The following is a 14,133-nucleotide window of genomic DNA, read 5'->3' on the forward strand; positions in this document are numbered from 1 at the left end:
TGGTCCGTCTCCCCAGTGCTAGACAATGGCCCCAGCGCTGCTGAAAGAGGTCCAGGAGCAAGAGGGGCCTCAAGAGCAGCTGGTGGAGGGAAGGAGATGCACCAAGGAGGAGAGGAGACAATGCAAGGGTATAAACGAGCCTAAAGAGGTGCAAATAAGGACAGCAAAATGCAGGCAAAGTCTCAGGAGAAATTCCCAGACAGTGAGATAGAGTGGGCAGTGGACACCTCTCCCTGGGGCTGGAAGGGGATGGATGGGAGCTGTGGAGCTGGCTCCCCCGGGGATGGAGCCGAGAGCAGCCCGGCTGGGCAGGGCGCCTGATGGTGGGAGCCACCTAGCCCAAGCCCCAGGGAGCTGCATGGGGACATCTCAGCAGGGTGGTCACCGAGACCACCCCAGGTTCCATCCCAGGCAGAGCAGCAGGTCAGGGGGAGTGCAGCCCACTCAGGTGGGGACACGGGCACTGCAGGAGGCTGTGTCCACCCAGGCAAGCTGGCATGGAGGCTACCACTGCTCCAGCCCCACAGGAGCCCTTCCACGACCCTGCACAGTGCTAGGTGAAACGAGACCTTCCCCAACACGTATCCCCTGGGACCACCACCCAGTTCAGCTGAAGGGAGACACCTCTGCAGAGTCACAGCCCCACTCCCAGCCTTTCCCATGCTGCCAGGACATCTTCCCAGGAGTTGGGCAGAGCTTCAAAGCAGCTGGTACCATCCCCTGGCAGCCAAGGCTCCCATCTCCAAGTGAGACTGGGAACGGGTCCCATCATCCCAACGCTGGGGCAATTCGGTGCCAGCCAGCGATCCAGCGCTGTGAGCTTCCCGTAACGGTGCCCTACAGAGGTGCGCTGTTCTGACCGCATCCCCTCCCCTTCAGGATGTAGTTTCTCGTCTGCTTCTTCTCTCAGCGTCTATTTTCGTTGCTCCCTCCCGCCCGTTGAACGAGTGCCACAGAAATAAAGCACTGGGCGGCTCTGGGGACTGGCCAAAGCACGAGCTGTGCAAATGGCACCGGGCAAAATGCCCGGTATTATTCTGGCACTGAAACAGGCTCTTTAGAGACTGGCCAGAGCCCTCCCCTTCCCCTGAGCTCCTGGAGGAAGGGGCACCCACAAGGTGGAGGTAAATTGCGCCCCAGCCACAGCAATGCACAGAATCAGCAAATCACAGAATCACAGAATGGTCAGGGTTGGAAGGGACCTCTGGAGATCATCTAGTCCAACCCCCCCCACCAGAGCAGGGTCACCCACAGCAGGTCACACAGGAACGCATCCAGGCGGGTTTGGAATCTCTCCAGAGGAGACTCCACACCTCTCTGGGCAGCCTGTGCCAGTGCTCTGGCACCACCAAAGGAAAGAAGTGTTTCCTCATGTTCAGATGGAATTTCCCATGTTCCAGTTTGTGCCCATTGCCCCTTGTCCTGTTGCTGGGCACCACTGGAAAGAGCCTGGCCCCATCCTCTTGCCACTCGCCCTTTAGATATTGATAAGCATTGATGAGATCCCCTCTCAGCCTTCTCTTCTCCAGGCTGAACAGCCCCAGGGCTCTCAGCCTTCCCTCGAGAGAGATGCTGCAGCCCTTTGATCATCATAGCCCTCCACTGGACTCTCTCCAGCAGTTCCTTGTCTTTCTTGAACTGGGGAGCCCAGAACTGGACACAGTGTTCCAGATGTGGCCTCACCAGGGCAGAGTAGAGGGGGAGGATGACCTCCCTTCACCTGCTGGCCATGCTCTTTTCAATGCACTCCTGGAGCCCTGAGGCTGATCAGAAACGTTCCTTTAACAAGAATCTGTGCACACCGTGAGCACACCAGCCAGTTCCCCACAAGGGCTGTGAAGGAACCGGGTGAACACCATGATTTGATCCTCATCAGCAAAGGTTACCTGGAGAATTTCTCCTACAAGCTGGCCCAAAGCCTGGCTTGCAGGAAGACATTGTGCTGCAGTGCCAAAGCTCCAGGCAACGGTGAATCCTCCCGGCATCCAAAAATCTCCTCCAGTGCCTGGTGACCCTCGAGGAGTGGGAAACTGCAGCTGAATTTGTCAAAATGAGGTTTCCAGCCAGTGGACCGTAGCGTGCATTTGTCAACACTCCCCAAAGCCTTCCCACCAGGAAACATCTTTATGTGCAAGTACCTATAAAAATGATGACGTCACCTCCCAAGCTTCTCTGAGTGAGCGGGATAAACCAAGCCTCGCATTCTGCAGTTCATTTCCCAGCCCGTGGGACCGGGGGTCCACGATGAGTGGACACCATGTCTGGTTGCACGTCCCCCTCCCTGGGCCATCAAGCCCTGGCCCTTGGCAGGTCTCCAAGCCCACGGTATTGTCCTGTCTTTCCGAGACTTGTTCAATGTCAGTGTCAGCATTTCAGGGACTCTTCCAGCAGCTCATTCCCGGCTCAAGGGTGTAAGGTAACTGGGTCTGTGGGTCTGCATTTGCACAGTTTTCTCCTTTACAGATGTTAATTTCTTAACACATCCCCCCAGGATCAAACGTGTCTCTATGCTTTGACCCAAGCACAGGCTGGAGTCATCTATTAAATACTTATGGGTTTGCTTGTTACAATTAGACTCTATTTGTTTTGTGCAGGGCTGGGATTGGGGGTCGGCTTGATTTGGTCCTTCTAAATGTATATTTTCAAAGACTTCTCACTGCCATTAGCCAGCAGCAGCTCGTTGATTTCTTTGGCTTCCCTTTCTATTACCAGCACTTCTTTATGCCGCTGCAGCCCTCCCTTTTCCACATCCTCCCTGGGGTGCTTCACCTTCTCCAGCCCATAGAGGCTGGGTTTTGACACATCCCAGGCTCTCAGCAGGGAGCCTTCTCTGTGTAGGAGGAGGTACCTCCTGCTTGCTCTGCACAAGAGATCGTTGGACAGATGGGAGCATCCCATGGACCAGATGGACTCTGCCTGAAATGCTAACCCTGGGTGTTTCATCACCACACCTACAACCTTCTCCTGTGTCTGTCCACAGCCAACCTGCCAGAGTTCTTCCTGAGGTGGACAGCCCAGTCAGGAGGCTGGTTGCTCTGCTGGGTCTAAGGGCAGACCCTTTCTGAGGTCTTCACCAGCTGCCATGATCCCGCGGTCCCAGGAGATGTCACCATCTTTTCTCCTCTGATGGCCACTCTGCTCCACACCACCAGCCTTCCCATCATCTGACTCTGCCTGCTCAGTATGTCACCCCTCCAAAATGCATGGTTGAAGTAGAAGAAGGAGAATGAGGAAGAGGGGAAGGCATGCTGCCCTCTCCAAGGTAGCGAAACAGAGTGAACACGTTGACCTTCATTCAGCTTCCCTCCCTCTACCGCAGATGCCGGCCAGGCTCCCGCCTGGTTCCCACCTGCTGCATCACTCAGGGTAGAGTGGTCCTCCCCCTTCGGCTGCAGGCCACCACGCTTACACGTCCAAACCGCCTCTGACAGCTTCTTCCCTGAGAGAATTATTTTGGTCTATGAAATCATGGCTTTTGGGGCACTGTTGGGATGTCCTTGAACGAGTCCCAGTTTTTGCTAACACCTCCCACTCTAAATTTACAGTCCCAGCCGGTCACGCCAGCGATTGTTTCGCATTTTAGCAAATTGACCTTTCAAATGTCCAAATAAACACTCTGTTCATTGATGTCCAAGGCGAGCGCAGCCACGCCGCTCTCCGGTGCCTACAGATCCCCCGTGCCTGAGCCCGGCAATTAGCCTGTCATTAGCAGAGCAGAGCCCTCTTGCTCATTACCCTGACAGTGTCCAGAGCTTTCCGTAATAACCGGCTCTTATCTGTGATTTTTAGAAACTCTCGAGAAGTTACGTTGCTGGCTGCACAAGACATCCGTTAAGCCTCTACCAGGCATCTCCAGGGAAAGATCTCTTCCCCTCCGCAAGCCTTTCCTGTAAGCTGCAATCACGTTTCCCCTAAACGACCCCGTCTCTAATTAAAGAAGCTGGGCTGTCTGCGGGGCTGCGTGCGGATGCCAGCGCTATCAGTGACGGTGTCTGTTCCTCTCCTGCCCTAGGTTGAGCCAGAGCATCTCCCCGCAGCCGCCGCGTGCCCGAGGTCACGGTGCTCATCAAGCCTTTTTATCAGCTGTTCCAGTGCTTGAACAACCCCTCCTGGCAACGGCACTTCATTCATTCCTCATCCTAATTTTCCCTCCCTGTGAGGCAGTAAAATACTTTACCTTTGGGTTGGTTTGTTGGGGTTTTTTTTTGTTTTTTTTGTTTTTTTTCATTATTCGCCACAGAGAACTCTGCAAACACCCTGAATTCAGACTAGTCCTTTGCCACGTTTTTTGGCAGCCCCGGGGACTGAGTCCCTCCCAGACGCCTTCGTTCCTTAGAGCCGGTTTGTTTGCCGTAACTCGCACTATTTCTGGCGATAGTTTCGCTAGACTGACTGCTGCCACTATATTTGTATCGAGTGTTGGGCAACAGCATGAGGAGACTTCATGTTTCTAAAACCAGCTATTTTTGGGACACGTGTGTAGCAGTGCTGCGGATGAGGTCAGCCATCCAGCCACGCGCACACGCCGACCTCCTGGAGACTCCTCTCCCTCCTCCCACCTCGTGGGACATGCTGTGACACCCAGGTGCCCCAAACCTGTGCCAAAGGGCTCTGCTCATCAGCACAGGTCACCCACAGTGGGGACCATCCAGCAGCAGCTCACCTGGCATGTTTTTTTTTGTTTTTTTTGTTTTTTTTCATTATTCGCCACAGAGAACTCTGCAAACACCCTGAATTCAGACTAGTCCTTTGCCACGTTTTTTGGCAGCCCCGGGGACTGAGTCCCTCCCAGACGCCTTCGTTCCTTAGAGCCGGTTTGTTTGCCGTAACTCGCACTATTTCTGGCGATAGTTTCGCTAGACTGACTGCTGCCACTATATTTGTATCGAGTGTTGGGCAACAGCATGAGGAGACTTCATGTTTCTAAAACCAGCTATTTTTGGGACACGTGTGTAGCAGTGCTGCGGATGAGGTCAGCCATCCAGCCACGCGCACACGCCGACCTCCTGGAGACTCCTCTCCCTCCTCCCACCTCGTGGGACATGCTGTGACACCCAGGTGCCCCAAACCTGTGCCAAAGGGCTCTGCTCATCAGCACAGGTCACCCACAGTGGGGACCATCCAGCAGCAGCTCACCTGGCATCCTGTGCCCACCAGGCTCCCCTTATCACACATACGGTCCACACCAAGCCCTCAGCACCTCTTGATCTCCCAGCTGGTGGGATCATTTGCAGCAGGAAAGTTGCCAAGGTTTGGATCCTTATGAGGTCTCCACATGCGGTTGAGCACTGGGTGCCCTTTGCTAGGCATTGGAGGTGATGTGGGTAGTGCTTCCTTGTTGGTCACACCAAGAACCACTGCTCCAGGAGGTGCCTGTCCAGCATTGCCTGCTATCTCCCACCCCCATGCTACCTGACAGCACATGTGACTGGTCCATCAGCAGTGGTGTGAACCTGGCTCCAAGCACACTGCATGGACCATGCCCTATCATCGCACCTCTGGTGGCATCCAGATGCCTCCATGGGGATCAGCAAGGGCAGGGGATGGTCACCTCCTCCCCCATGGAGCCATATCTCCAGCATGGGGGTCTGCATCATGTGCAGTTTTCTGCACCATGTGGGAGAGGGCCAGATCCCACCACACCAAAATGGGCACTGCTGTTGGATGTTCCCACAGGTGGAAGGACAGAGGCCATAGCATCCCTTGGATCTCCTTCACACCCAGGCAGAGGGGATGGGAGAGGCCATTGGCTCCAGCAAAATGCTGGTCTCCTCCAGGAGAGCCCTTGTCCCACGGGGAACTTCACCTTGAAGATCTGCAGCATGTCATGCTGTCAGACTCGGGACCCTGGAAGCAAGACCCAGGTCCAGAGGACAAGGTGGCAAGGGCTGTCCAGGCTGCTGCTGGCAGCAGACACCCATGTCCAGGGGGGCTCATCAATACCAATGGAGATTGTGAGCTCAATGGAGCCCATGTGAGCTCCCTATGGGTGTGGAGCAGCTCTGTTCTGGGTGTTCACGGCACATTCAACATGGAGCAGCCCCTGGACCACCGCGCGGGGTTTCGGAGGTGCCGTCAGCGGCAGCGCAGGCGTCAGTGACTCATGGAGTGAGAACAGGCAGTTCTGCGGGACTGGGGAGCCCAGGGAGACAACAACAGTCTGAGATTTATTCCACAAAGCAGCCTGAAAACAAACCCGAGGAATGTTTATTATTTTTCCTATGTGGCAGGGAAATAAAGCACGATTGTCTCTCGCCTGGAAATGCTGGCATCTCCACACACGGCTCCTCTGCTGAGATAGCGTCCGCAGCTGGACACTCCCAGCCTTGAGTCAGGGCTGCCTCTCCGTGGTCCACGCCGCAGAGGAAGGGAGATTTATGGAGTGACTGAATCCCTGGGACGGAGCCCACTGGGAAAGGTCATCCCGAGCCGCAGGAGCACCTGCCATGGACACGGCTGCTTGGGTTTTCTTTCGCTCCGGCACAGCCCCAGGCTGGGAGTGATGGATGTGCATCGAGGAGGGATGCCATCACCCCTTCCCCCAGAGCTGTTCCCTCCTGACTGGGGGAATGCGTTGGTGGCACAAGAGGGCTGGGACCTGCTGTGGGGCTGCTACATCGGGATGCTTGTGTTGAGTCCACACCTTGCACGTCATCTGCACCCTCCCTCAGCATCCTCCCAGCCCACAGCCCCATTCCCTCCCTTCCCCGGCCCCCCACACTCCTCCTGGCCAAGCAAGGTAACACTTGGGACATCATCAGTCAAACAGAACCCAAACCAGCCTAGGTCCTCTGCAATGAGCGGCCGGCTGTGCTGGAGTCACTGGGCAAGATGTTAGAGACCATGCAGACTAGGGCATATCCCTGCCCAGACACTCCACAGACTCACCGCAAAACCCAGCTCGTCTGACCCTGCAGCACACCTCACCCAGATGCTCTGTTTTGCTCTGCCAACACTCCGCTTCCAAGAGATGCAAACCTTTGCATCCCTTGCTGGGCTGCCGTTCCCCAAAGGTACCAGGGCTGCACCCCACTGGGGTGCCATTCCCCAGAGCTGCATTCTCCCTTTCCCGGGATCAGGAATAGCAGCGCTGAGACCAGTACGAACAGGGTGTGAGTGGGGATGGGTTGCAAACGCTGCTGGGAGAAGGGCCCTGGCCATGGCAGCACTCTCATTAGCAGCTTATGGAGATGCTGAGACACCTATGTGCAGCCTCACTGGGCACCCAGGCTGGAAAAACAAAGGCCAGACTGCTCCAAAAGGCGGACTGAAGCCACTAAAAGTTGATTTCAGGAAGATGAGGAACAGATTAGAGGAGGTGAGGAGGCAGAGGACCATCAGCAACACTGCCGCCTTATGATTTCCAGAGGTGGGCGAGGACGGAGAGAGGAAAGGCGGTGGGCATGGAATGCCCATACACACCAACTGCAGCCGCCCCCAGCTCATGTTTTCCACAGGCTGCCATCTCCTCCACAAGCCAGCCTGCAAGCCAGGCTCCCCCTGGCCTTCTCCGCAATGTGGTCTTGCAAGTTTTTCCAGCTTTGACCTCAGTTCTGCTGCAGTACACGCAGCCTCAGCAGGCTTGGGAGGGCTGGAGCCCGTCCCGCTCCCTGCCCTGTCTCGCAGGGCCCAGCCCTTTACAAATCAAGAATGTTTATTTAAAATAATTAAAAAAAAAAAAAAAAATCCTCACGTAGAGCTAGGGAAGCCCTGAGACAACAAACGAACATGAGTGTGATACTGAGCTTCAAAAGGGCAGGCAGAACCGGTCTGTGCCTCATAAAATAATGAGTGAGTATTAGGAAAAGATCCTTAAATACCACAGATAAAAAAAGCAAAAGCATCTGGCACGGACCGTTTGCAAAGAACATCTCTTGCCTGAGAAACTTAATTGTTTTGTCAGGAAGAATTACAGGACGAGGCCAATTAGAGCTGGATTTTGGTGCAGCGCCTGGTCTGATGGCCCCAAAGATTAGCACCCACACGCATCTCAGTGTCCCGAGTAGTGTCACACCAGCTCTGGCCCAGCATATGGAGCAATGCCTGGGAACTGCCGGTGGGCACAGAGACGTGTCCTGGTTTACGGGGCCACCAGCTGCCCTAGGAGGGCGTGCAGGGTCTGTTCCTCAGCCCTGGGGACTCCAGGATGGGAGGGGTTGGACTGCTATTGCACAGAGAGACGTGAGAGCAGCGAAGCAAAGCCCTTGAACCCCAGGATCCCCAACCTGGCCCATGGGGGACATCATCTGAAGGGCCTGGGAAACCAAACTGTGGTTGAGAGCTAGAGAGGACAGTGAGGAAAGACGAGTTTGCAGTGTGATGGGGCAGCAGGACTGTCCCCAGGCCGTAGACTCGTGATCAGAGACACAGTATCTGGGAGAAGCCCATCATGACCTGCTCTGGTACCTGGGAGAGGACACGGGGCTCCATCAGCAGAGCGATGCTGTCAAGTCGGGACCATCCTGGTGTCGGGTCGGGTGCAGGATCCAGGAGGAGGGTCATATCCCAGACAACAAACACACCAGGGCTCAGTAACGAGGTCAGGGTCCTGGAGCATGCTCAGTATCCCCCATCCTGCATCTCCTCCACCCCTTTTCTGCAAACCTCCTCCTTGGTTTGCCCCTTCTTTGACAGCCCCTGGTGGTGCCATCTCTCACTGCCCCTCAGGAATGACTGTGACCTCACTGGGGAAGTGTCCCTGTCTGTTCTCAGAAAATAAATGAGTAACTGAGGTTGGAAGGGTCCTGCAGAGGCATTCAGCCCCGCTCTCCCCAGCACAGTAAGTCCAACGTGATGAGGTTGGCTGGGGCCACGTCCAGCCAAGTCCTGAACACCTCCAAGAGCAGATGTCCCACCGCCTCTCTGGGCCCTTGTTCCCATGTTTAACCACCCTCACTGGGGGAAAAAAATTTCCATCAGGAATAATTCTAATGATAATTCCCCCATGTTGAAATTAGTACCCATCACCCCTGGTTCTCCTGCTGCATCCCAGCAAGCCGAGGCCACCAGACTGCGTGGGACAGGGAACGGTGCAGCCCCCAGTGCCCCTTCCCTGCTTCTCCCCTCACCCCCATGGTCCTGCTACATCGCCCTGGACAGTCGCCTGGCCAAAATGGACCCATGCCTTGCTGAGGGGACATGTGAGGGGTGGGAGCGCTTGCCCTCATGGTAGGTCCAGGTTTGCAGGTGCCATGCTTGCTGGGAGCCTTTGCCCTGCCCGCGCCGCAGAGGCTTCAGGCTCAGTGCCAAGGGGAGCACGGAGGTCTGTGAAGGCAGTGCGGGAAGGGGAAAAGGGCAGAGAGAGGGAAAGCTTTGGAACAGCCCCTACTAACGGAGACGTCCATTCACGGCAGACAGCGACCCAAAGCATGAGTGAAACCAGACCCTGGCGGAGAGATAACAGAACAATTACAGTGAAACTGGAATTCAAACCATGGCTTGCTCGCTTTCAGCCCGGGAAAAGAGCAGACAAAATAACAAAAGCTCTACCACACACACACACACACACACGGCCCCGGGCACTGGCATCGCCCCAAGGAGCTTGCTCTCAGCAGAAGCCAGGGCAGAGGTCCGGCCCATGTTCGGATGTAGCTGGTGGCACTCAGGAATGCTTCCATGGGGCTCCTTATGTTTTCCGAGCTCTGCGGAGCGCTGCCAGCCTGGGGGCTGAGTAAGCATCCCACCACACGCCAGGGGCTATGCCCACTGGCCCCCACAGGGTGGGGAAAAGAGGGGTCTGAGATGCTGAGGGCACCATGCCTCATGATGAGGGCACCATGCCCTGAGATGCCTCCCCATGCCTTGGAGGCACAGACCCGGTGAGGGTGGGCAGCCATGGCAGAGCAGAAGCCCATGGAGGAACGCTTTCGCAGCACTGCCCCTCACAGTAGGGCTGCAAATGCTGCCCACGACCTCGCTTATTTAATTAATGGCCGGGATATTAATTTCTTCACAAAGCCGGCTGCAGTCACGGGGTCTTAGCCCTGGCAAGACATATCCCTGGTGGTTCACAGCTCTGGCCATGGGGGGTGACCCGAGGTAATTGCCTCTTCCAGGTTGCACCCCAAAACTGTAAACATCGCTGTTCCTCCTTGTGCACACGCAGGAGGCTGAGGGCCAAGCAGGGAACAGGCAGGGTGCTGAGCCCCGCGCGGGGAGCAAGGGCAGAGCGGTTGGGCTGGTGGGGTGGGAGCTGGAGGCACACAGAGACCCCATCCTCCACCTTGACCTCAGCCTTGAAGCGCCCAGGGACGCAGCCCTGAGCTCCAGCCTGTCTTGGCCTTCTCATTGCCTCAGGCCTGGGTGGATGTCTGACAGGGCCGTGGGGAAACAGGCAGCTCCCCCCAAAAGCCCCGTCAGAGAGCTCAAAATAGCAGCAAGCCTGGTGGCCATCAGGTCTCCAGGTCTTGCTCCCCACTGCAAGTCCTGCTGCTGCGTCCCATCACTAACCCATTCCCCTACCAACACCCATCACCCGTGCAGAGGGCAATCAGGGACAAGCCCAGGGACAGCAAATCCACTCACTGACTTTACTCTGAGAGGAGCAGAGGATCTGCTGCGGATGCATTGCCCTGAACAAGAAGAGTGTGGCCAGCAGGTCAAGGGAGGTCATCCTCCCCCTCTGCTCTGCCCTGGTGGAGCCACATCTGGAGCACTGTGTCCAGTTCTGGGCTCCCCGGGTCAAGAAGGACAGGGATCTGCTGGAGAGGGTCCAGCAAAGGGCTACAGACATAATGAAGGCACTGGAGCCTCTTTCTGATGAGGAAAGGCTGGGGGCAGAAAAGGACTTGGGGCTTTTTAGTCTGGAGAAGAGAAGACTGAGGGAGATCTTATCAATGCTTATAAATCCTTCCAGGGAGGGTGCCAGGGGAACCCTTTAAGGGTGCCTGTAAGGGAGGGTGCCAGGGTGCCAGTCTGTTTCCAGCGGTGCCCAGTGACAGGACAAGAGGGAACGGGCACAAACTGGACCATAGGCAGTTCCATCTCAACCTGAGGAGGGCCTTCTCTGCTGTGAGGGCGGCAGAGCAGTGGCACAGGCTGCCCAGAGAGGTGGGGGAGTCTCCCCCTCTGGAGCCATCCCAAACCCGCCTGGACGCCGTCCTGTGCCACTGCTGGAGGTGCCCCTGCTCTGGCGGGGGGTGGGATGGGGGAGCTCCAGAGGGCCCTTCCAGCCCTCACCAGTCTGGGATTCTAGTTAACTGTACGCCACTGGCATTTTTAGGGTCTTAGGACACTGTTCAGGGCCATGCATCCTTGCCCAGCACAGCACCCACGCAGCAAAGGTCCTGGAGCAATGTACACCCTTGCACAGCCCATCACCCCCACCCCGGCAGTGACAGACCCTGCAGAGGGCTGCTCATGGGTGGTGGGGTTCCCCGCCTGGGCAGGTTTCTGGGCTGGGAAGCACCCGTCACACCAGCCTGGGAACAGGGCAGCAAGGGGCCTGCCAATTTGGGATTATGGGGTGTAATCCGGAGACATCGGACCCCTGGCACTTTCATCATGGGACAGAAAACATAAGCCAGTCCCTGGGAAAAAACATTGAGGAGGCTCCCAGGACAGGCAGGAGGCTGCCCCTCTCTGCCCACCAGCCCCTGGAAGGGGACGGGGCAGCTCCGAGGGGCAAGGGCAGGGCCACCCCCAACGCGTGACCTTGGGCAGGTCCCCATGGGGCTCCCAAACCTGCAGCAGCTGGATGGAGAAGCGGTGACAAGTGGTGTCCCTCAAGGGGTCATCAATTACAAGGGACAGTGGGATCTTCAGCGAGTCTGCGGGTGACACCAAAGTGAATGGTGTGGCTGACACACCTGAGGGCCTCTCTCTGCTCGGTGGAGAAGCACACCGTCCCAGGATGTGCTTGTCAGGAGGAGGGAAGCAGACCATAAATCACTCCAGCTGTGATGGGAGCTGGGTCCCGGCCACGACCGTGGCAGCCCCTTCTCCTCCCCTTGCCAAAGGGAACAAGCAGGGCACGGGGGTGCTGGCTGCACGGCCGCGAGACGCAATCCGTCTGCAATGCTGCGTGTCCAGCCAGGGGGACGGGCAGCTGCAGCGTATATTTATATCAAACAGAGGGAAGGGTTGTATTATTTAATATTTTTTTTTTAATTTTTTTTTTCCAGTACAGCAGGAAATAGCTGGGATAGTTACATACCTGGCGAGATGGCCGAGGAACCAGGGGCCAAGAAACATAGAAGATCTGGCATCACCCAGAGCATCTGTGCTGCTCACAGCTTGTGAGCATCCGGGGCTGCGTGCGTATCTGCGTGCCTGACAGGAGAGCGGTGGGTCACAGCAAGGACCCCCACGTATGGCCAACACTTTGGGAACTGGTGGTGAGCAACCAGCATTTGCGGAGTGTCCCGAGGTGAAGCACTGAGCTCCATCCACCCGACAGTGAAGCACAGCTCTCCCGTGACTTGCAAGCACACACACAGAGCCCAGCCACCGTCCCACCTCAGGGCAGGTTCAGACACCCCCTCATACCCCCAACACCTGTTTTATCTGCTGACCCACAGCCCAGGAAGGGACTAGGCTCATCCATGGCCCATGGGAACTGTAGGAGAGAGGTGCAAAGCAGGAGCTGCAGAGTCCTTGTGCTTCCTCCCATCCCAGCCAGGAGCCAGGACATTGCCACAGAGCAGTTCACAGCTCCTGCGTTGGGGATGTGCTGCCCACAGCCCACCAAGCCCCAGCATGAGACTGGGCATCAGGCTGGTCTCTGGTGTTGGCAGTAGCAGACGTTGGACTAGGGACCTCCTGGGGACTCTTCCACCCAGCTCTGCCGTTGTTTCTTTCCCAAAGACAGCACACATTAAGCTCTGCTGTTCATCCTGGACCTGCCGTGGTGAACCCCAGACCAGACATCCTCCTCCAAGGCCCACCGTGCCAGCTGGAGACTCACTGCTTGCAGACCAGACCTGGGGAAGGTCACCTGGCTGTGGCACCAAGGGATGACTTCCTTGTCTCAGCCTCATGGCATGACAGCTCCAGCAGAGAGCAGCCATGAGTACGGCTCAGTCTGGAAGAGGAAGGCTGTCTCTGGCTTGGTCAAGCATGAGATGTCAAGTGGGCTGCAAGAGACCAACCCTCAAAGGCAGGGATAGGATAAACCTGGAGAGACTCTCCTAGGGCTTTGGGCACAGAAGACTCCTCCGGCACTGGTACTTCACTGCTGCCATCTCAGTCCCCAAGTCCCAGTCCCACCAGCAGAGCATGCACGGTCTTCATTCAAGGGCATGGAGGATTGCTCTTTGGGAACCACATCTACACACAGGGTATGATAGTCCCGCGTGACACACAGGGTATGATAGTCCCGCGTGATTTGTGCTCCCCGCTGACCAGTGTGGAACCGCACCAAATGCCTTCCTGTCAAGGACCAGACCTGTGCCATTTTCACCCACCTTTTCACCTGCTGCAGAAGGAGGTTCGCTGCCTTCCCCCCACGCCGCAGGGTGGGTGCAGTGCCCCAAGGCACTGTGCAGCCCTGTACACCGTCACCAGCAGAGGTGAACAGCAGGAGCACAGGACCCACACGGGGTGACACATCCTCAAATACTTTCCCAGCTTACAGCAGTTTGCAGTTCATGGACCTCCTGAGCCAGAGCTGAGCCTTTTTATGTGATAATCCCTGGTGGATTTTTCTTCCCTGAACTTGAGCTGAACCCACCCTTTGAACCCACATGAGCTCCTAGTTTACTTGTTCTCAAAGATAATCCACAGACAAGATTTCTTCAGCCAGTGTTCGAAGTGCTGTAAGACAAAAGCCCATCATCAGGCTTTGGAAAATACGGGGTTTATCCAAACACCCTTTACCCAGACCTCCAGCCCACCTTAGGCTGAGCTCACAGCCCTGCAGAAGGACATCGGCTGCGCCCCCCACCCAACCTCAAAGCAGAAAAGGAAAGTAACCAACCAGCCATCCCAGAGCCAGCCCCGGTCACACCTCCCCAGGACCACTGGGACCACCATGGACTGCCTTCACCTTCCCTGTAGACCCTTGGAAATATATCAGCCACCTCCAGCAGGTCGTACTGCATCTGCCCATGAAATCAAGTTACCCTGTCTCTAATGATTTAATGTTGTTTCCGCTGTCTGGGCCCCTCCTCCTTGTTCTTGAGATAATTGCAGAGA

The sequence above is a fragment of the Charadrius vociferus genome, unplaced genomic scaffold (genome assembly GCF_000708025.1).
Source record: "Charadrius vociferus isolate BGI_N301 unplaced genomic scaffold, ASM70802v2 scaffold636, whole genome shotgun sequence".
Classification (NCBI taxonomy): Eukaryota; Metazoa; Chordata; class Aves; order Charadriiformes; family Charadriidae; genus Charadrius; species Charadrius vociferus.